Below are 23,708 nucleotides of genomic sequence, written 5' to 3'. Positions count from 1 at the left end.
CTGCTCTTTAAAGAACCCCTGATATAAGTCATTCTTTCTCAGCTACTCCAGCTCAAAACAATGTTTTGATTGCCTATTCTGAATGCTTCATGTAAATAGAATGTACATTTTATGATATGTTGTGGCTACCTGACTTGAAGGTTCATCCATACTGTAACAAGAATGTTTCTTAGGTCTGAATAATGTGCTTGCCTATAGTTATACCACATTGTGTTTATATGTGTTCATCTCTATGGAACTGTGGTTAACCCTTTTTATCAGGTATATATTACTGGTATAAGCATTTATATACACATTCTTGTGTAACATGTTTACTTCTTTTGGTTACAAACCTAGAATGCTAGATGATACTGGAACTTTACATCTAACGTTTTATAGGGTTACCAGACTTACTTTCTCCCTTTCCACCCCTCCCTCTTGTTCTTTTTTTTTTGGACAAGGTCTCATTATGTAGCTGTAGCCCAGGATAGCCTTACACTCTCAATCTTTCTCCCTTATCCTCCTAAATACTATATTTTATTGGCATTATCCCTGATTCTCCCTCCCAAGTTCTGGGATTGCATGTGCCACCCCACCCTGTTTTAAGTTTTTGTGACTACCTGACAAATACACAAACACAAACACAAACACATACACACGATATTACCCTTACTATGTATTTCTTGCCACTACAGACTAATAAATACTGAATCTACCTGGCTACTATGATAGGTGACTTAAAGTTAGGTATAAATGCATATTAGACATATTTTGATATTATGTCGGTAGCCACTATCTAATGACTGGATCCATGTATGTGCATTAGAAATTAGAATATTTTCATTTTTCTACCTATAAATATGATGTGACTAAAAATTATTTCTGTGACTTACTCAAGATCACATAAGTGGGTGTTGTTCACTTGTAAATCATAGTATGTACAATGCCTTGGGTTTGATCCTCAATACCACAAAAGAAAACAAAAGCTTCTAGAAATGATGAGTTCTTGTAATGAGACAGAAACATCTTTTATTACTTCTAGACAGTCTGTTTGTTGTATTGTTACTTTCCTGCCTGAATCTTTCCAAAGCCTGTATGTACATTTTCTCCCCCTCCAGATAGTTTCTGCATTGTGTTATATATGTAATCTATATAATGTATAGAGAGAACATGATGTAGTTACCTCATTGTGTTACATATATAATATATGTGAAATATAACAGATTCTAAGAAAATACTGCTTTTTAGGTTGAGTTTTATTATTTATGTATTTATTATTTATGAGAAGGCAGGGCTATTGCTGTACAGCGAGAGTTAGCCTAATATTCCCTAAAGGCCACTTAATCCAGCTTTAAAAATGAAATATTTGACATGATATGATTCCCTTCTTATTTTTCAAAAGCCAGTTTTACCATTTCTCTGTTTAGACCAGCTATAACCTAGGTGAGTAATAGTCTCATGTGGATGGTAGCTACCTTATTAGACACTGTATGTATAAAATATACAACTGTATGCAGAATGAGGTCATTGAAACATGTGGGGAAGAGGTTGATTGCAATGAGGACAAAATCTGCCAGTTTAATTTAATTTTACCTGATCTCTAACTTTGTGTGTGACCTTGGAAGAATCATTTAAGTCTTGGATTCTTTTCATCTACAAAAATGATAGTGCTCGACCTCTGCTTTATGAATGCTGGGGACATAGTAGGTTAGTAGTGAGATGCCTGACAACTCACTAATTTATCTTTTATTGGATAGAGAGGACTCTAATAGGATTCAGTATGATTGAATCTCTTGCTCTCTTATTTGCAGTCAGCTGTGTGTGTGTGGTTTTTAAGGTGTTTGTTTGTATATATATAAAACTTATGTTACTTTGCACTTTGTTACATTAAAGAGTCATTGGGGAATTGCCTACTAGAGGGCAATTGGGCACAATGATGTGACCCTTCTGAAGTCATAATTTTATGTCTCATAGATTTCTATTTAATATTCACTAGTACCTTTCAGTATATCAATTCAGCTCCTTCAAAAAATACTCATGATTTTTTTTTGAAAGGCAGAAATCAAAGGAAGTGTTTGTGAGTATTTATTTGAAATGTTTAAGGAGTTACCAGATGATATTCATGAAAGCTTGACTTTTTCCCTGTAGTGTGGTAGAGGATGGTTCAGTGCCAGTTTGAGGGGACTAACATAAAGAAATTTATGCAGTACAATATAGGAAATGGGTAGAGACCAAGTTGCCAATGAGATTTCTCAAGAGTAAGCAAGTTAAGATCATCTAAGTTTGGTAGTAGAGAGGGGTTCTTTTGTAGCATTTCTAGTAAACTCTCAAAGTTCTTATAAAAATTCTAATAGTTTGCTGGTTCATATATAAAATGTTAGAAAAGTAACACGATCTTGTGAAAACAACTTATGCTAAGTATGAGTATTAAAATACATAATTTTGAGTCTAAAACATGAAGTCAGGTTGGAAAGGTTTAATAAAGGTGCTGTGCTGTTTTGTATTGGGGAAATAGTTTTGTTGGCTCAAAATGCGCAGTGAAAAACATTGCTAAGCTAGTAAGTCTTACAACTTTAGAGACTGACCTCTCTCATCACAAATCTTGGAACATACTTACTGTGCTTAAAATAACTACTGTCTAATTCTTCAAATAATAGTTCAAGTATGAAACAATACAAGATCTCTGATAGAAATATCACTAGGATTTAAATTATTGCTTTAGCTTCCTATCAGCTTTTCTGGTTTATATGACAACTACAGAATTGTGTCATTGATAATTTTCTTAAAATACTAAGACATCCTTGTTTTTCATGATTTACTACTAGGCCAAATAAATATGCACTATTGATAAGAATGTATGAGTGGTTTTGAAAGAATGAAACAACTTTTGGTTTAATTTGGGGGGGGGGGGCAATTGAGCCCAAACTTTCCCAATATAATCATTTGGTTTCAGGTGTTTTTATTTTGAGACAGGATCTCATCATGTAGCCCCTAGCTAACCTGGAATTTGTTGTATAGATCAAACTGGCCTTGAACTCACAGAGAACTGCCTGCCTCTGCCTCTGAAGTGCTGGGATTAAGGACATGCCCCACTACCACTACACTCTTTATATAGTTGTTTGGGTTTTTGTTTTTAGCATTTTTGTTTTATGTGTATGGACATTTTGCGTGCATGTATGTCTGTGTAGTGCATGTCTGCCTGTTGTTTGCTGGGCTAGAGGGTGTCATAGTCTCTGGATCTCAGTTTATAGGTGGTTGATTGTGAGCTATCATGAGGGTCTGGAAGAGCAACTGATGCTCTTAGTTGTTGAGCCATCTCTTCAGCTCCATGGATAGCTATCCCTAACAAATTTGTGGGTTATTAAAATATTTTCAGCGTTTTCGGGGGTAGTAGACATTTACTTGAGGCCTATACTGAATGAGAGTGCATAATAAGAATTTGACATGCATTGCTGATTTGATGGCCATCTGGTTTAGTGCTGGCCAGAGGCAGGAACATGCTTGAATGAGCACCTATTACAGGCATGTTTAACATTTAATTCATCTCAATTCTGGAGGTTAAGAAGAAATATGTGCTTCTGGCTTAACAGTCAAGGGAGTGGTGTTATATCAGTTGTGTATCAAAATCTTCTTTATTTTTAATACTATATCCTACTATCTTTAATTTTTCTCAACCTAATGTACTTCTAGCATAGTCTATAGGTGAGGTATTACTATTCCTTTCTGCACAGAGATTCTTGGAATTTTGTATCATTTATGAACTTCTAACACTAAAAACACGCCTGGTAAAGTCAGTATTCAGGGAGACACTAGGCACTACTGTGAGATTAGCCTTTTAAGTGGCTTCTACAGAATGCATCAGAGCTGGGCATAGTATGGTGGCACATACTTAGAAGCACATAGAGATTTTAGCATTTTCACTAATCAAGCTGCTCATATTACCAGTAAGTATCTATGACCTAAGAATCATTCTGGCTACTAACTAGTGTGAATTTGAAATATTTTCCTCGGCAGAAGCAATGGCTCAGTGGTTAAGAGTACTCGGTGATCCTCTCTCTGGTTCAGTTCCTGTCACCCACATGACTCCTCATGTCCATTCATAATTCCAGTCGCAGGCAATCTTGTCTGGACAGGCTAGGCTGGGGCAGGAGAATTGCCATGAATTTGAGATCAGCCTGGCCTATGGCAAGACTGAGGAGGAAGAGGAGAAAGAGAGGAAGAAAAGAACAACCCGTGTTGGGGATTTAGCTCAGCGGTAGAGCACTTGCCTAGCAAGTGCAAGGCCCTGGGTTTGATTCCCAGCTCCGAAAAAAAAGAAAAAAAAAAGAAAAGAACAACCCGTATTTTAGTTCAGAAGTCTGTAGATGTTTGAGGTTCAAAGACTCACTACAGACTTTTAGTTTTTATTTGTGGGTCTCTTTCAATATTTTCCAATTTGGAAATTAGAATCAATACTTTTTTGGGTGTTTGTTTGTTTGTTTGTTTGTTTTTCTAAGGCAGGGATTCTTTTTGTAGCCATGGCTATATAACAGGCTGGCCTTGAACTCATAGACCTACCTGCCTATGCCTTCTGAGTGTTGGGATTAAAGGCCATGCTGGGCTGAAGTTAGTACTTTTTAAATGTTGAACTGGCAAGATAACTCAGCAGACAAAAGTATTTGATGTCAAACCTAATGACCTGGTTTCAATCCCTGGGACCCACGTGATGAAAAAGAGAAACCAACCCCTCAAAGTTTTGTCTTGTTTTGTTTTTAATGAATAGAAAAAATTTTAATGGAAACTAACTTGGCTTTCTCAAACCAAAATTATTTAATGAGAAGAATTTCATATTTAACCTTTTTCCATCTTTAAGAAAAGACAGCTGGTGAAAGGGTTTACAACCTCATAGGAAGAACAACAATATCAACCAACCAGACCCCCCCAGAGCTCCGAGGGACCAAACCACCAACCAAAGAGTACATACGGAGGGACCCATGGGTTCAGCTGCATCTGTAACAGAGCCTTATCTGGCATCACTGGGAGGGGAGGCCCTTGGTCCTGTGGAGGCTTGAAGACCCAGGATAGGGGAACACTAGGCTGCAGAGGCAGGAGTAGTGGGTGGGTGGGTGGGTGGGAAAGAACCCTCATAGAGGCAGGGGGGATAGAGGATGGGATAGGGGGCTTGTGGAGGGGAAACTGGGAAGGGGAATATTTGAAATGTAAATAAATAAAATAACCAATAAAAAATATTTAAATCTTCCAAAAAAAAAGAAGATAGCTGAATTTTCATATCAATTTCTGAATTTAGCATATAGATAAGGATTTGAAAAACCTTTTTAGGATACTTAATCAATGATACTATAGTGTGGATGATTATTTCACAAAGATCGGTTGGCATTTGTCTGAAGCTGTATCAGTATACTCTTTACATTGTTAAGTTAAATATTGATTGAACCACAGACTCTAGTCTGCCTTACACTTCTATTCATGGTTTTGTTACATGTATTGAGTTATTTGGAAAACAGTCCACTGACAAAACTACACTGAAGTTATTCAGATCTTCCAAATGCTGACAGTTTGTTATGCAATGAAAAGATTTCCTCCCAACCTAAAAAGTTTTTTTTAATAAAATGAAGAAAGAAAAAAGAAATTCACAATTGATATTAGTACAATTCAGAAAAATCATTATTGTTCAAAACATGTCAAGCTCATGGTCGTGGACACAGTTTTCTAAGACTAATCTTTACTTGAAAGCCCCCATTTTATCATTAGCAGTAAATACTGTAGATTGTTTTCCTTGAAGCCACAGGCTTACTAAATCTGCCAGACACTGAATCAAAATAACCATAATTTCTCTGTCATTCTTTCAAGTGAAAAATGGTCTTTCTTGGGGAAAAAATGGTTAGTTCAATTCACAATCTAATTGTCCAACTACTTTTTCTACATCTGATTGTAGATATTGCTGCAGGAGTGATTTATGAATACTACTGTCACATAGTTAGAAAAGGTCAGTAGTTGATAAAAGTTCCGTGCGCGTTAAGGCAAGGTCTCACTGTGTAGCCTTTGCTGGTATGTAACTTGCCAAGTAGCCCTCCCTTGCCTAGAATTCACTATGTACATTATGTAGATCAGGCTGGCCTCACCGCCCAAGTGCTGAAATTAAAGGTATATACTACCATACGTGGCATCAAAGAGTATGGGTGCTTTGTCTCCATGTATGTTATGTCTGTGCTCTGTGTATGTCTGGTGCTGCTGAAAGCCAGAAGAGGGAGTTGTATCCCCTGGGATTGGAGTGGCAGATGCTTATAAGTAGCTGTGTGGGTACTGAGAATTGAACCCAATTCCTCTGGAAAAGCAGCCAGAGTTTTTAACTGCTGAGTCATTCTCCAGGCCCAAGGACATTCTTCAGTAACTTGGCCTAACTGAAATACAGTGACAGCATTACACCATAATGCTGGTTTATCCTAGTTTATGCTAGAACACTAGCAGTTTTAACCCCTTTACATCAGTGCAATGTTAACATTTATATATGTACCCATACATCAACGCACACACATATTAATGTATGTTTTGTCAGAAAGATAGTTTTGACCTTTAAAAAAATTGTTTTAAATGTCTCAGGACTCCTGACCCCTTGGACCATACTTTTATATCACATTTGTAACTTATTAGCATTGCTTTTGTTACAGATATCTGTTACTTGTAATTACTATAGACTTGAGATTTTGTTATCTTTATTTTATGTGTATGAGTGTATATATGTACATGGATGCATGTTTGCCACAGCAGGCATGTCAGATCAGTGGGCAGTTTGAAAGAGTTGAGTCTCCCCTTCTAGCAGGTGGGTTTAGGGAAATTGGTCTTAGATCATCAGGCTTTGTTTGTGTTTTTTTGAGACAGGGTTTCTCTGTACAGTCCTGGCTGTCCTGGACAGTATATCCTATCGGTCTGACTCTGCTTCCCAGTGCTGATATTTTAGTGAATATGCTGCTGCTGCCGCTGCCACCACCACCACCACCCAGCTTAATGTTTTATGTAGATTTTGTTGCTGCTTTCCCACAAGAGTGTAAGTTTAACCAGAAAACAGTATTTTGTTTTATGTGTATGGGTGTTTTTTATACTTCATGTATGTCTGCATACCACATTGTACAGTGTCTGAATAGGGCATCAGATTGCCTGGGACTAGAGTTACACATGGCTTTAAGGAGCCATGTAAGTGATGGAAATTGAACTAGATAGAAGATCAGCTAGTGCTCTTACCCACTGAGCCATCTGTATAGCATTAGAAAACACTTCTAATTCACACTGTCTAGTATGATTTGCAAGTCATAGACATTTACTGTTAATACGAGTAGCTTGACTCTTGAAAAATAATATCAGAACAAAGTTTGGTTGCTTTTCACTTTTACTTTAAATGTAATGTAAACTCCATGTGCTGTGCACACCTATAATCTCAGCATTCAGGAGATCACAGATGGGAACATGGGAAAACCAATCTGTTATACACAATTAAGACCCTGTCTTCTTGTTTTGTTTTTTCAACTTGTAATATTAATGTAAATTACATTTTACTAGTTGCTTCATTGAATTTTTATTAACTAAACCCAAAATCCTATGATAATATAGTGTTTCCTAATTTGATTATGAACATACTTTTTAACACTAAAAAAGCAATTTTTTGTGATACTTTTTTCTTTCTTTAAAAAATGATTTGAAAGCATTTACTTGTCAGTGTGGGCATGTAGGAGAGGGAACTTGTTCTTTTTCTCCACCACATAGGCTCTGGGACTTGGGCAGCAGGCTCCACTGACCATCTGTTTGTAACTGCTGAACTTCATCACCTCACCTTTCTGGGGTTGAGGGCTGATCAGGCAACACCTGTCTTCACACACCCCCTGTGGATAAATTTGTGACTTTCTCTTCCATGACCATGTTGATGGGGAAGAGAACATTCCCAGCTCTTAGGGTGTAGAGTGTTAACACCCTCCAGAGCATTCTGTAACACCCTGCAACCCAGAGCCTCGACTCTCCCTTTCCTAAAGAGCCTGAGTGATAAGTCTCTGCAGTTCAAGTTCCTCTGGGGCCCTTCAGAGTAACTATGCTTCCCTTCAAAGCAATGGCTACATTTTCTGGAATGTTTGCAGCCTGCTGAGAATGGTCTTCCTTCTCACAATGCAGTGAGGGAGGGGCATGAAGAGACCCTTAGCAGTTAAGAGAACATGGGCTCTTGCACTCAGATTTAGACTGGAAGAAAAGCCTCTGCTCTTATGATCTCTGATGGATCTAGGATTATTCCCTTTTAAGAAAAACAACTTAAGTCTGGGGCCATGGCTCAGCAGTTAAGAGCAGCCTGGGTTCAATTCCCAGCAAACACATGGTGGGTCACAACCGTCTGTAACTTCAGTCGGGGGAAATCTAATGCCCTCTTCTGGCCTCTGTGGGCACTGCACACACAGACATGTGTAGTCAAACACTAATATACATAAAAATCTCAAAAACATCTTTTTAGAAAAAAAATCTTGACAGCCTCAGGTCAGGTATTCCAGGTTATAGGGATGAGCTTGAAATCTGATGTTTTCCCCTCCCAGGACTGGGGCTACAGGTATGTGCTATTATGCTAGATTTTTGAAGTGCTGGGGGATTGAACCCAGGGCTTTGTGCACTCTAGGCATGAACTCTTAAAGGCCACACCCCCATCCTGAGTTTAAGCATCTGACTGGATAGGGCTTGTGTTCAGCTGTCCAGGCAATTGGATGTCACGTTTCAGGAAGGTAATTGACTCAAGGTGTTGAATACGTGGGGGCCCACTGGAACAATTTAGTTATTCTGGCAAATTTGTGTTTTGGACCAATTCATCTCTGCCGCCCCCTTCAAGTCCCACCTGCCCTTTCAGCTGTCAATTCTGACACTATGGTGTACATACTTGCACTCATTATCCTGGTTGGTTTATCAAATTTATTGATCTTCTTTTAAAAAGGGTATGGTTTTTTGTTTTTGTTTTTGTTTTTTTCTTTTCTTTTTTTCAGAGCTGGGGACCGAACCCAGGGCCTTGTGCTTGCTAGGCAAGCGCTCTACCACTGAGCTAAATCCCCAACCCTTGTTTTGTTTTTTTAAAGCAGGTTTTCTTATTGCTGCCTACTGAGTCTGTCTTAGCCATCATGCCCTCTGTTATGATGGGCTGTATCTCTTGAACCAAAACAAATTCTTCTTCCCTTTTACAAAAATGGAGGATGTTGTAAACTGTGTTGGTGTCCTTCCATTATTACTCTCCCAACCAAGCTGTGTCAGTTGACCCTGTTGCTGCTTCTGTTGCCTGCTTTAATTTTAATGGGTATGTTTGTAGTTCCTCCAAGTAGCAATTCTATAAATCTGTTTGAGAGTTGTACCCTGGAATTCCTATGTCGAGTGGTCTCTGCATAGTCAATATAGATGGCCCTGACTTATTGCTATTTGACCTACCTGTTTAACCACTTTTAACTTTTGGTAGTCCACAAAAAGAAGCAAAATGTTAATCTAATCTTTCAACATAGTCACATCATACCTGGTTCTTCAGTAGATACTATGGAAACCCAAGTGGCTTGGCGCTCTAGTGGTCTAATGTGATCTTTTTGGTGATATTAAAATTGAAATGCCCAATAGCTCCAAGCAGAAGAAGCTGATTTTAAATTATGTAATTGTTTTAGGGAAAAGAACCAGCTGAAAATAGTTCCAAGCATAATAGGAGAGCTTGTTCTTATAATCAGATAAATCCAAGCAACAGCTGGCATTTTGATTATAGTCAGAGACTAGGGATGAGTGCTGATGTAAGTAACAGTATGGATATAACCTTAAAAAATGCTTCCTGTAAGAAGTCAATCAAAACCAAACAAACCACAATCCCATTTATGAATACAGATACAGCATAACTGCTCTACATGCAATACTTCTGGTACCAGATTTGAGATTTCATAAATTTGGGGGAAGGGGATTTTTTTTAATATTAATCTCTAAAGCATTTTTTTTAGTACATATCAGCTCGATGTCCTCTAAATCAGTTTCAGAAGCTGTCTAGAATATACTACATAGATTACCCCACACGCACACTTTTGTCCCCAAAGATATGCTCCACTTTTCATATGCTATTTGCCTTCTGATTGATCCCCTAGCTGTAAATCCAGTTTTCCATGGGTACCCTCCTCTGGTTCAATTACTTTGTTAAAGTAGCTCACAGACTTAGGGGAAATAGTTACATATATTAAAAGGCTACAATTAATTGAACAGCCAAGTGGACGGAAGAGTTATATGAGAAGGGCCAGAGCTTTCATGACCTCTGCCAATGTGCTACTCTTCAGGTACTGCTGCATACTCAGCTCCTAAAACATACCAGATAATTGTTGTTAGGGTTGGGGGTGTTGGTTTATACACATCATTTACATACATAAGCATGCTTAAGTTTATTGGTGGTTGGTGATCACTTTAGAACTCTTTTTTACCCAGAAGCTGGGATGTAAAGATGAAAAGGTTCTGCCTCTTGGCCGGGGCAATGCGCTAGGTTTGATTAACAAATCTGCAAATAATAATGATGATGAAGTTAAGTCCCAAACCTCTGAGTATGCTCATCATATGCTAATCCACTGTCATATAAGCATTCTAATGGCATTCTTGGTTGGTTGGTTTTGTTGTTGTTTTGAAACAGGGTTTCTCTGCCTGCTGGACTGAAATGGCATGTGCCACCACACTTGCCTGACATTCTGTTTGAGCACAATCTCCTTTTGTAACCAAGGCTGGCCTCCAGTTTATCAACTTATGATGCCCCTGCCTCGGTCTCCTGATTTCTGGGTTGTAGGTATGATATATGCCACCTGACTTCTAAAGACACTCTTATCTAGAAATTCTAAAGATTTTGGAAGATGTGTTGAGAAGGTGGTGGTGGCATGGACAGCACAGATACTTCATAATATAGTGTTAAATGTCTGGAATAAGTAACTCAATGAAGACAGAAAGTAATTACTGGCTGCTAAAAGTTAGGATAGTGGACATGAGGAAAATGCTTTAGGTATAGGACTGTTTGTGGTGATGAAAGTCACTAGGAGTTAGATGGTAGCAGTCATGAAAACTCACTGCATTGCATTTTGGTGAGTAAACTATGGTATGGGACTGTTATTCCAGTAATGGTATTATGATAACAAAGAAAGATTAATTAAAAGAATACTTTGGGGTCATGACAATTTCTACTACCTAGTAGTCACAGTTGAATTTGTGCTAGCAGCTCTGTCACTGGTTTTTACTTTTCTTTATTGTATGCATTCGTTCTGCAGATAATTATTCACCATCTGTGTCTGAGATTCTGTTAGAAGCATGAGCCTAAAAGCAGTGGACAACATGGGCTTAATTCGTATTCAGGTCAGGTTCTCTCAGCCCTGGGCTTGGGTTGACCATGTGAGAGTAGTTAGCTTCTGTGGGCTAGAGTTGTAGTAAACTGCTTTATTTCCTTAACAAACCTTCAGTGTGAAGGGAAAGGCAGTCCTTAATGTTTTTTATTTGTTAACTCTTCCCTTGAATAGAAAGCTTGATGTCTAGAACTAGAAGACTAAGGATTACATCTTACTAGCTACACAACATTAGGAAAGTTTAATATTTTCATAACAAATTAGAATCCCGGAGTTGGAGAGATGGCTCAGCAGTTAAGAGCACCCGACTGTTCTTCCAGAGGTCCTGAGTTCAATTCCCAGCAACCACATGGTGGCTCACAACCATCGGTAATGGGATCCGAAACCTTCTTCTGGTGTGACTGAAGACAGCTACAGTGTACTCATATAAGTAAAACGAATAAATAAATCTTTTTAAAAAATTAAATGCTTTAAAAAAATTAGAATCCCACCTTTTTTGGGATTTGTTTTGACTGAACTTTTAAGTAATAATAGGGAGACCTCCTTTATTTAGATTGGGGTCTTAGCTATGATAGTAAAGTAAGGTTGTGAGAATTCATGTATGTTTAGCATACTGCTTACCTGCTGCCAAGTGAGCTATTCATTTTTCCTCAGACTATCTTAGTCTTAGTATTCGTTAAAATGTGTTAAGTTACTAAAGATAGTTTAACTGAATCATAAACTCTGCCCAAGTTAAAGCAGACCAGTCTATCAATTTGCCTGCCTGCTTGCCTGTCTTCTGTTGCTCTGTTTGTAGATTGGCTTTTCTGGGCTATCAGGTACTTTTCTCCTAATCCCCTGCCAGTCAGTTGAAGTAGGGAGTACAGGGAGCATTTCACATGAGGAACCTTCAGGAAGCATCAGTGAAAAGTAGTTTCTTTCAGAAAGGATTGATACTTATGGTGATTTGTTTCATTCTTTTCTGTTCACTTGCTACAAATGTTACAGTGTTGCAGATCGTTATTGATTCTTTACTGTCCTGTCTACAAAGGGGTTTGTTTGTTTTGAGATTGCCATTCTCCAATTCAGAAAATACCCAGGGCTGTTTTGTTTTTTTTTTTTTTTTTTTTTTTTTAAAGTAAATTCAGGCTGAGGAGTAGTCCTCAGTGGTGAGTGTTGACCTAGCATGTTTAGGGTACTGGGATTCATACCCAGCAGTGCAAAACAATCAAACACAAAACCATGCTCCCCTGCTTTAATAGTTTTGTATGTGTCACATTTAGCTTCTGAGTGCCCAGTTGAGACCTTCAAGCCCTTCGGATTTGGTCTTTATCTACTTTTCCTACCTGTATCTTTTATTTTCCTCTAGCTCTTAGACAATTGTAATCTTAAGGCCCTTCACACAAGCTACTTCAGCTGTCAGAATGCCTTTTCCCTCTCCTTAAAGTTACAGGGATTTGTGTGCTTACTCCATGTCAGCTTCCCTCGATTGTTGTCAAGCTTCAGACAGTTGTGGCACTCCCTGTCCTGCCAATACCATCCTTGAACTTTTGAGTTCAAGTGACCTCCTCTGTCAGCTCTTGAACAGGACTTGAAGCATGCTTTAATGAGCCAGCCATAGAGTTAACACTAAAGGAAATAGTTTATATTTATTCATTTTTGAGGTAGGACTTAACTAAGTTGTCCAGGCTGGTTTTGAATCCGAGATCATCTTGCCTTAGCCTCCTAATTACCTGTATTATAATTGTATGCCGCTATGCCTGAATGAAAAGATTTTTAGAGAGGAAAAAAATATGTGTCTGGTGAGGATTAGTAATTAAATGAGATTTTTTTTTTAAAAAAATCAGGTTTATATTTTCCTCTTTCTGAGAAGGTAGTATGTAGAAACTTGGTTTTTCTTTCTTTTATTCTGAAATAGTGTCTATCAAAGTTGGAAGGGATCTTTTTTATTTAAAACAATAATAAGGTATAGAATTTACAAGTGGACATCTATAGGGTGAACTTGGTACATGAAGAAGCTAGGATTGCTACTGTAAAAAGTCAAACATGGGTCCCATGGAATGCTGAGCAGCAAGTCTAATGACCATGAGCTCCCCCATGGTAGAGGAAATAACCAATGACCACAAGTTGTGCTCTGACCTCCACACACGGGCTGCCACATGTTCATGCATGGGCACGGACATGTGCCCATGCAAAGGTAATATAAAAATTAAAGGGGTTGGGGATTTAGCTCAGTGGTAGAGCGCTTGGGTTCTGAGTTCGGTCCCCAGCTCCAAAAAAAAGAAAAAAGAAAAAAAAAGAAAAAAAATTAAAACAAGTAGATAAAAGATAATCTTGGACACATTTTTAAAAGGAAAAAAAAAGAAAGTTGTGTTGGTAAAGTTATGGAGAATTTGAAATCTTTGTGCACTGTTGATAACAATGAAAAGTGGTACGGTGCTTTAGAAAGGTGGTGTTCCTCAGACTAAAATAGAAATACCGTATGATGTAGCAATTCTGCTTCTAGGTGTATATACTTAGGTAAGCTGAAAGCAAGATTTCTGTGTACCCATATCCACAGCAGTACTGTTCACAGTATTCAAGGAGTGAAAGTGAAATGAGACTCTGTTTGCAGTGTGGTTCCAAGAAATCAAGGGTAGGCTGGAAAGTGAAGGGGGTGTTTTTATTGAAAAATTTTAGTGTTTTCCAGATACCTAAATTTTATTCTCTAATTCACTCAGTTATACTATAGCATAGTGAATGGAATATGAGTTGGCAACTCTTAAACCCTGAGCAATATTTTAAGGGACTTGAATGTCTGTCTAGTGGTAGGAATAAATAATAGCAGAAATAGACGATAAGTCATGGCAGATGATGGGTTTGGAATCTTTATTCTTATGTTAATTATCTGTTTGGTACTTTTAATGTATATCTAGAAATGAGTAGTTTTCAGTCCTCATCTTTATTTTTAAAACATTATTTTGCATGTGAAATATGTGCATATACATGCACCCACATGCTTCACCACACATCCATGCATATCATCTAGAAGTTAGAGGACAGTGTTACAGAGTTTGTTGTTTCTACTTTTGCATGGGTTCCAGAGATAAACCTGAGGCTGCCAGGCTTGTGTGTAGCATTCGCCTACTGAGCCACCTCACAGGTCCCGTAGTCTTTATCAGCGAATTATTTGATATCACTATGCTCTTATGGGAAAAACCCATCTCTCCTTTCCTCTCTTCTTTTCTTCTCTTTTCTTTTTTCTTTTTTTCTGAGTGGCTCCAGAACAGTCCTGACTATTCCTTCTTTACTCTTCTACCTCTTAAGAGGTATACCTACCATTTGGTACTGTATTTGTACCATAGGTGATCTCTTAAGTTACATGGTCTTAAGTAGTATTTTTGTACTGACAGCCTTCTACATTGATATCATCCAGTCTCCCTTTCTCTCTTTTTGTTTTGACTCTTTTATTTTGAAATTTTGAGACATGGTCTCACTATAATGGCTAGGCTAGCTTAGAACTTTCAGTCCTCCTACTTCAGCCTTCTGAGTGCTGGGGATGCAGGCAGGTACTGTTATGCCTGGCTACTCCCAACTTTATTGAACTCTAGATTCATTTGATTATTTTGACATGTTATTTTTATGCATCGTAAGCATTTTAAATTTAACAAGTTCAAAAATGACATAACCCACACCACTCCCTGGACCTACTGGTAATCATTAATTCTCCTCTATGTTAGTTAATTACATTTCTGTCTAAAGTTGCTTGAGCCAAAACATTAGTGCCATCATCCCATTGCATTCATGATGTGTGTATGTGAAGCAGGGGTGTGGGTGTGCTTTAATGTAAATACTTTAGATTTCATGGTCCCACTCAGGTCTCTGTCCTGGAGTACTGCAGCTTAATATAGAAGCTAGGAAGATCTCTTTCTCCTTTTTTGGTTTTGAGACAGGGTTTCTCTGTGTAGCCCTGGATATCCTAGAACTTGCTCTGTAAATCAGGCTGGCCTTTGAAGTTGGATCCTGCTGCTTCTGCCTCCCAAGTGCTGGCATTAAAGGTGTGGCTACCTGTTAGATTTTTTTACCCCCTAAGACAGAATTTAGCTCTCTGTTGCTCACAGTCTAGCATTGGCTTCTTAGTACAAAGTAAATGCCAAAATCTTTACAGTGGTTGGCCATTTGTTTTCTTTCTCCCTTATTTATTCCATGGTGGTTATCTTAGATTCCTTACCTTGCTTTTTTTCTTTCATAAGTTTCTTTTTTTCCCTTATTGTTGCTCTATCTACCCTGAATGCTCTGTCATTATGCACATAACTTTTCAGCTTCATATTTTTCTAATATTTAGCCTATTTAATATACTTTATATTCCATTTTATTTGTCTTATCCCACTAAAATATAAATTTTATCATTATGTTCCTAATAACTCCTTAAATGCTGACTTATAGGTAGAGGATTAATGAACATTTATGGAAAAATAAAAGTACTCTTAAAAAAAAAAAAAAAGCTGAGTGTGCACACGCATGCGCTCAGGTATCCTAAAGGGGCCAGTAGTGAGCTTTCTGACATGAGTGTTGGGGACTGAACTTGGATCCTCTAGAAAAGCAGTACATATTCATAACCACTGAGCCATTTCTCTAGTTCCTGTAGAATGCTTTTTAAACCATTCTTAAACAAAATAATTCAGTAGTTTACCTCTTAATGAAGATTTGGCTATTAAAGTTGGATGTAAAATCACAAAGAAAGATAAATAATGTTTTAAAAGTAGATGAATATTAAGGGCTAATAGCAGGAAAGTTTAGCTTGTTTGAAGAGATATATACTACAGGTGGACCTTGGGTAGAAAGAGTTGTGGTGTGTTATAAAAAATATTGGACTAGATCCAGGATATCTAAGACTTGATATTCTTAAGAAAATCTGTTCCTGACTCTCTAAAATGAAATAATTTAAAGTAAATGACTTTTATTCTTTTACAAAATCCTATAGTGTTATTTAATTAAAATTATTTATTAAGAGGAGCTAGAGAGATGGCTTGGTGGTTAAGAGCACTGGCTGCTCTTCCAGAGAGGATCCAGGTTCAGTTCTCAGCATCCACATGGTGGCTTCATAACCATCTATAACTCCAGTTCCAAGGAGTCAGGCACCCTCTTCTGACCTCTATAGGAGCCACACATGAAAATGGTGTGCAGACAAACCTGCAGTCAGAAACCCCATACACATAATAGTTAAAACTATTTTTTATTTAAAAATAATGAATAGAAGCAATTAGAAAGGAAAATTTACTCTGATGAGGTCTCTAGGACATGCAACAGCCCATTTTGAGCAATTCCGAAAGGTTATCCAAGGAAATGACCAGCTTTGCCCAGGAACTCCAAAAACCATACTTTCAGGGACAGAATGCAAGTTTGAGGGACTGAGTGAAAAAAAAACAAAATCCCAAGGGAGGAGACCACAGAGGCACCCATGAAATACTCTGTTATGTTTGGCAGTTTGCTCATTTCCTCCATCTAGAGAAACAGGTTGAGATGACCCGTGAGATGAGAGCAGTTACCAGGGACACCTTATAAAATCACTCAATCAGTATGGCTTTTAGCAGTCACATAAACGGGATTCCTCAACCTCTGGCCTACAAGTTGTTAATGGCATATTTTTTTGCTTTCTGTTTTTGCTTCCTTCTTTTTCCTTTTACATGCATGCCTTTATTGATTTTATTATATATGTTCACTTAAAAGCAGGACCTAGAGAAGACACATTGCTGTTTTGCAGCTGTAAATATATTAAAGCCTTAAAACATACTTTTTCATAAGAGCGTCTTGAATTTAAGTTTTTTTTTGTTCTTATAAGAGGGAAGCATTCCTTGATGTCTTGATTTTCATATTTTACTATAATTATTCAATGTGAGGGCTGTTTTGTTATGGATAGCCATTTTATCCTGGACCAGACTGGCCCTACCCTTGCAGTGTCCTCTTGCCTCCTCTGCCTTGTAAGTGCTGAGATTATGCCATCATGCCTGACTTTTAAATGTTTTGTTTAAGTGGATGTTTTTGATTTGTTTCTTTGTTTTAGATTTATTTATTATGTATTTATGTGTACCATGTGTGTGCCTAGTGCCTGTGGAAGTCAGGAGATGGCACTGTATCTCCTGAAACTACAGTTAGGCATGGGTGTGAGATAAAGTAGGTGCTAGGAATCAAACCTGACTTCTCCGCCAGTGCTCTAGTGGATGAGTCATCTCTCCATTCTCAGAGTGTTGGGCTTTTTGTTCTTGAAGCAGTCTCATTATGTTGCTCAGGCTAACCTTGAACTCAAGGCAGTCTTCCTGTTTTATTCTTCCTGGTACTGACATCATAGGCATGAACTGCTGTGCACAGTTTAACATTGTTTCTTTTTTAAAACTTAGAGTTGTTTTTCTCATCTAAGAATGCACTAGATCAGCAGAGAAATAAGATTTGTCCATCTTGTGTTCTTGGGTTCCCCTGACTTCCTTAGTTTGATTAATCTGATTTCACTTCCTAGTGTATTTGTAGTAATTTTTCCCACTGTCATTTCCCATGTGTTGAGTTTTCTTCAACTAGTCATAACAGTTCACTAACTTTTGTTTCTTCTATTAGAAACATTGAAAACGTTAAAGAAAATGAACATTCTTGCAAACAGTAAAGTCTTGTTCATCCATTCATCCTACTCTGTTTAGCCTAGTGCATTTCTTTGTTGTCCTCAGTCACTGCCATTGCTTTCATGGCCACTTTCTGGTTTCTCCAACAGCACAGTATTCCAAGTTTCAAGTTCCAATAGTGTTAAGTGTCAACTCTGGTGAGTCAGTGGTAACTACTGTGGAGAAAACTCCCACTGTAACCCTTCACTAAGACTATTCAATGAGGAAAAAGTTTAGTTATTTTCAGACCATAGTTTAATTTCTCAAAAATAGTATTTATAGGTAGAGATACTAAGTTTCTAATTAGTGCACATTATTAGTATGAGGATCGAATTCAAATTTCTTCTCAATAAAAGTGAAAGGATAAAAGTATAGAGCTTGTTCAGTGCAGGAAGCCATTTAGCATTGGCAAGTTATTAAAGCAATATAGGAAATAGTTCTACATGCCATACTTTGAAATGATCTATGTATAATTATAGGCATCAAAAACTTAGTCTTCCACTACCTCTTGGTTGACCATATTAATTGGGTAAATAACCTGTGCTCACAAAATGTTTCTATGCTCATGCTTCTTTGGGCTGAGACTTGCAATGAAACAAAGTATACTTGACTTTTCATTAAACTGATGGGCTCTTGTTTCCCTCCATTCTTCACATCTGACATTCTTCCATAGATCCTGCACATAACACCTTTTAAAGACTAGTGTATATGAATTGTAAAAGCAATAGGCTTTATTTCCATAATGTATACATGTGCTTTGATTGGATTTGCTACTACCCATTCATTTCTCTTTCCCTCTCCCATGTTATAGATACCCTTTTGAATCTCATGTCCCTTTCCTTCTGTCCTAAATTATATAGATGAGAAAAAATGAACATGCAATATTTGTCATTGTGACAAATATTGACTTATTTATTGCATGTAATATAATCTCTAGTTCAACTCATTTTCCTGCAGACAACACAATTTCATCCTGTTTTGGTTGACTCAAACTTCATTGTGTATGTATACTAGTTTGGCTTTATACATTGATCTGTTGATGATACTGAAACTGATTCTGTGACTTGGCATTTGGTAAAAGTGCAGCAGTAAACATGGGTACCTGGGGATTCATAGTAAGCTGACTTTGATTTTGTGGGTACATACCCACAAATAGTATAGCTAGATCATATAACATGTATGTTGATTTTTTTTTTCTTAGAACCTCCACACTAATTTCCATAGTGTCAGGTTTTTTTTTTTCTTTATGTGCGTGAGTGTTTTGCCTGCATGTATATCTCTGTGAGGGCACCAGATGTCCTGGAACTGGACCTACAGACACTTAAGAATTACCATGTAGGCACTAGGAATTGAATCTGGGTCCTCTAGAAAAGCCAGTACTCTCAACCACTGAACCATCTCTCCAACCCCCTCCATAGTGACAGTTAATATTCTCACCAACAATGTATTAAGTGTTCCATATTCCGTACATCCTAATCAGCATTTGTTGTTTTGGTTTTCTTGTTGATAGCCATGGGGTGAGATGGAATCCCAATGTAACCTTGATTTTTTTTTTTTTTTTTTGCATTTCCCTAATAGTTAAGAATGTTGAACATTATTTTTTTGTCTGTGTGTACTTCATTTGAGATAGGGTATTTCCCCGTGTTACCCAGATTGTCTTGAACTGAGATCAGCTCATCTTCCTGATTTCTTGGCCTTTTTAGTGCTGGATTACAGTGTGTAACACCACTCTTGGCTGCATATGCCTTATTTTATCTTAGCTTCTTTTTGTAAATAATAATAATTAAATATGTGTGTATGTATATAATATACCCATACACACACACACACACACACACACACACACATATATGTTTGGAACATCTTCATCTAAATCATTTGGTCACGAATTTAGCTCATCTGTCATCTTAACTATTTACCTTTTAGACCAGGCATGGATAACCTTTAATCACAGCACTGGGTAAGAAGAGGCAGGTGAATTTCTTACACTTTCGAGGCTAGCCAAGATTACATAGTGAGATGCTATCTCAAAGAATAAAAAGAGCAAGTATTTCTGTTAAACTACCTTAGGTTTGTGTTTCTGTTTAAAGATGTTACTGTGTTCTAGAGCTGGAAATTCTTCTACTTTAATTGTGTGTACTACAATCCTGTGCATGTGTGTTAATTTATTAAATAAATAAAATTGAGTCATATGTTTGCATGGTACAGTATTTGCTAAATGTTAGGTCTTAATACTTTGCAAACTATATTTTTCTGTCATACAAATACAACCATCTTTAAAAAAAACTTTTTATATTGTATGTGTGCATGTGCATCACTTGTTTCAGAGGACAGCTTGTGAGGTTGATTCTTTCCTTCCATTATATAGATCCCAGGGATCCAACTAAAATTCTTAGCTTGTTGGCAAATGATTATAGTCACCGAACCATCTCACTAGCTTGAGCACTGCCTTCTTAAGGGTATGGCTGTATCTGGTCCATCTTTGTATTTTTAGTGCTTTTTTTTTTTTTTTTTTTTCGGAGCTGGGGACCGAACCCAGGGCCTTGCGCTTCCTAGGTAAGCGCTCTACCACTGAGCTAAATCCCCAGCCCCTTTAGTGCTTTTCAAAAGAAGGTTAATAAGCTTTTCTTGAATTGTGGTTTTGTTTTTGAGATACTCTCATTATGTAGCCTAGTCTGGCCTTCGACTTACAAGCCTTCTTGCCTTGAATCCAGATTACTGATACTATAGGTGTCTGTAAATATACTTGGTGGAATAAATCCTTTCTAACAGATTAGAAATGGTGATATATTAATGTTTTGGGTGGGGAGGCATATGTATATTTACATATGTTAAATTTTTAGTAGCTGTACAGTTGGTTAATTTTAAGTGTGAAGCTTGATGGTTAACAAATTTTGAATAATGTAGTCTTTATTACAGTCCATTAAAATGTATTCCATTATACACAAAATTTTTCTTCTTTTTCAGAGACAGGGTTTCTCTGTCCTGGAACTCACTCTATAGAGCAGGCTGGCCTCAAACTCAGAGATCCTTTTGCCTCTGCCTCCTAAGTATTGTGATGAAAGACGTGGGCCACTTCTGTCTGGACTTAATATTTTAATTTTTTGTTTTCATTTGTTTTAATATTACCTAAGTTAACCTCCCTGAGATATGAGTAACATACTGAAGGAAAATCAAAGTATAATTTTTTTGATTCTTTATATGACTAACTTAAAATGTTTTAAATTTTTTTCTCTAAAGAGAATAAGTTCTAATTACTATAAATCTTGGTTTTGCCCAAGAAAAGTTTAAATACCAAAATTTTTACACTGTGTTATACTATGAATTACTTTTAGAGATTCAGAGAAGGGTGGTTAAAAAGTGACTTGAAAATTAACAGGAGTTAGGTAGTCACTAACTGGAAATTAAATAGCTATTAGCTGAAAGGTATTAGACCTTGTATTCTATTAAGAGCAGGGAACATATTAAATCCCAAGCATAATGATATAAACATGGAAAAAAAATTTTTTTTCCAGAACTGAGGACCGAACCCAGGGCCTTCTGCTTGCTAGGCAAGTGCTCTACCACTGAGCTAAATCCCCAACCCCCAATATTTTTTAATTAAAAAAACATGCATACCTTTGAGAAAGAAATAACACTTTGAATTCTTTAAGAAACAATTGCTTAAACTTTTTATAATTGTTTTCTTTTGCTTCAATTTAAGATTTTGTAACTGTATGACAAATTTAAAAATTATAAATTTTAAAGTTCTGAACTAAAGTTTTACTGCAACCTTCTACTACAGTCCCTCTTCCTTTCCTCATTTATCCTTTGCTTAGCGCTATGGTTTATAAATACGCCTCTAGCAAGTTTGGTAGTCTTTTGGAATTGTATGTTGTTACTGCATTGTTAAACTGAGTCCATTCTTATCAGTGGCTTTCTCTGTTTTGGGGGTTTTTTGTTTTTTGTTTTTTTGTTTTGTTTTGTTTTGTTTGGTAGGGGCAAGTAGATCAATTGGGTTTTGAGACAGATTTGATTATATAGTCCAGGCTAGCCTTGAGTTTGAGGTATTTTGGTTTTCATTTTTAATTCTAAATTATTAAAACCTCAAACTTTAATAAATAGAATATATTATGGTATAGGAGGGACTTATATGATAGTCCCTAATATGAAGAAAGTTAAGTTCATTACACTCCTGTTTTCTTTAAGGTGCAGTGCTTATTAATGAAACCTTCCCAGGCATTTAATACCACTGTCCCTCAGAAGTCTGTCTTAGTAACCATTTTGAATGCATTCTTTATGTAATTCATGTTAGAGGTACAATAGTCTACATGAGAACATAGTTTTTGTTATAGAGTTGTTTGTTTTGTATTACAATAAGCAAAGCTTATTGGTCAAGTTGAATATCTTTCATCCAAGATGCATGGGGCCAGAATATCTTTCTTTACCTTTTCAAAATTTTGTGTACATTTAAAATAAGACCAAAATTCAAACATGAAATTCATTTATATTTCATGTGATATATATTCATTAGCTAAATGATAAAGTTATATAATGTGTCAAATAATTTTGAACATGAGACAGTTTGTGGTGTATAGTTTGTCATTTCAGACTTGTCAACATTCCAAATTTGGATTTTTAGAGGATTTTGGGTTTCAAGATTTTCACATTACAGAAATTGCTTTTACTTTAATTATGAGCCTTAGACTTTCAAGTTGACTTGAATTTTACTTCCAGATGTTTGGAAAACATCTTACTGCTAAGGGCTTTGTATGATACTAGATTCTAATCCTGTTTTGGAACTAGTAATACAAGCTTCAGTTTTCACATTTGTATGAATATGTAAGAGAATAGAGTTCTTTTTCAGGTTGAGATGCTAGATCTTAAAACTCTCAGTATTTCATAGCTTATTATTAATTTTGCAATACTTATTTTGTTAGCAGCTTTTAATTTAGTAATTATTAAAATTCTTATCTGTACCAAAAAATCAGAAGACCACAGAATAAAGTAATGTGATCAAAAATTGGAACCAAGGTTTTTGCACAAATAAAATTAAGACAATTGAGAAGAAATAATGCTTATCCTTGTTATCTTACATGGAGAAAGGATTACTATTGTAGTGGGGGTTGCCAATAAGCAATTAAATTGTGTAGTAGTTTAGAATATGATACATGACATGAAGAAAATAAGATTGATAAAGGATCGTATTAGATATGGAGAGTTGGTGAATGACTCAAAAAACTGAACAGTGCAGATGGTGGGGGAGCATGCCAACCTGAGGGCGTAACAGTAATGATAAGACCACCTCACAGGAAGTATCTGAGTCACGTATTCACTTATTTAAGCCTTACTGTAAATGTAAGTATGCTGAGGGTCTGGTAGCACAGCCCTGTAAATCCCAACTTGTAAGACTAAGGTGAGAGGACAACATTTCAGAGTGGGCATGGGTGAGTTCAAGGTTATCCTGGGAAGTAAGACACTGTCTTAAAAGCAAAAAAGTATGGGAGATAAAGCTCAGTGATAGAGTGGTGTCACATGCCAGCACTCTAAGTAGTGACAGGCAGGTCTTTGTGAGTTCTAGGCCAACCTGGTCAGCATGGTGAGTTCCAGGCCAACCAAGAATACACAGTGAGATGCTGTTGCAAAAATCCACCCACCAAAAAAATAGAAGGGAAAAAAAAAATCCTCCTATCCTACCATTTTGTAGATGAAGAAACAGAAGTACAGAGAGATATTAAGTCTAAAACAATCTTGATCCATCCTGGAAATGCTGTGTACCAATATTGCTCACTTG

At 37.0% G+C, this 23,708-nt stretch overlaps 1 protein-coding gene across 3 annotated transcripts in view; it reads left to right on the top strand.

The window, feature by feature from the left end:
* Window positions 1-23,708, top strand: part of Kpna4 (karyopherin subunit alpha 4) — a 55,378-nt gene that overhangs the window by 2,323 nt on the left and 29,347 nt on the right. The window lies entirely within an intron of this gene.

Source organism: Rattus norvegicus, chromosome 2 (genome assembly GCF_036323735.1).
Source record: "Rattus norvegicus strain BN/NHsdMcwi chromosome 2, GRCr8, whole genome shotgun sequence".
NCBI classification, from domain to species: domain Eukaryota; kingdom Metazoa; phylum Chordata; class Mammalia; order Rodentia; family Muridae; genus Rattus; species Rattus norvegicus.
This window is presented reverse-complemented; position numbering and strand designations above follow the sequence as displayed.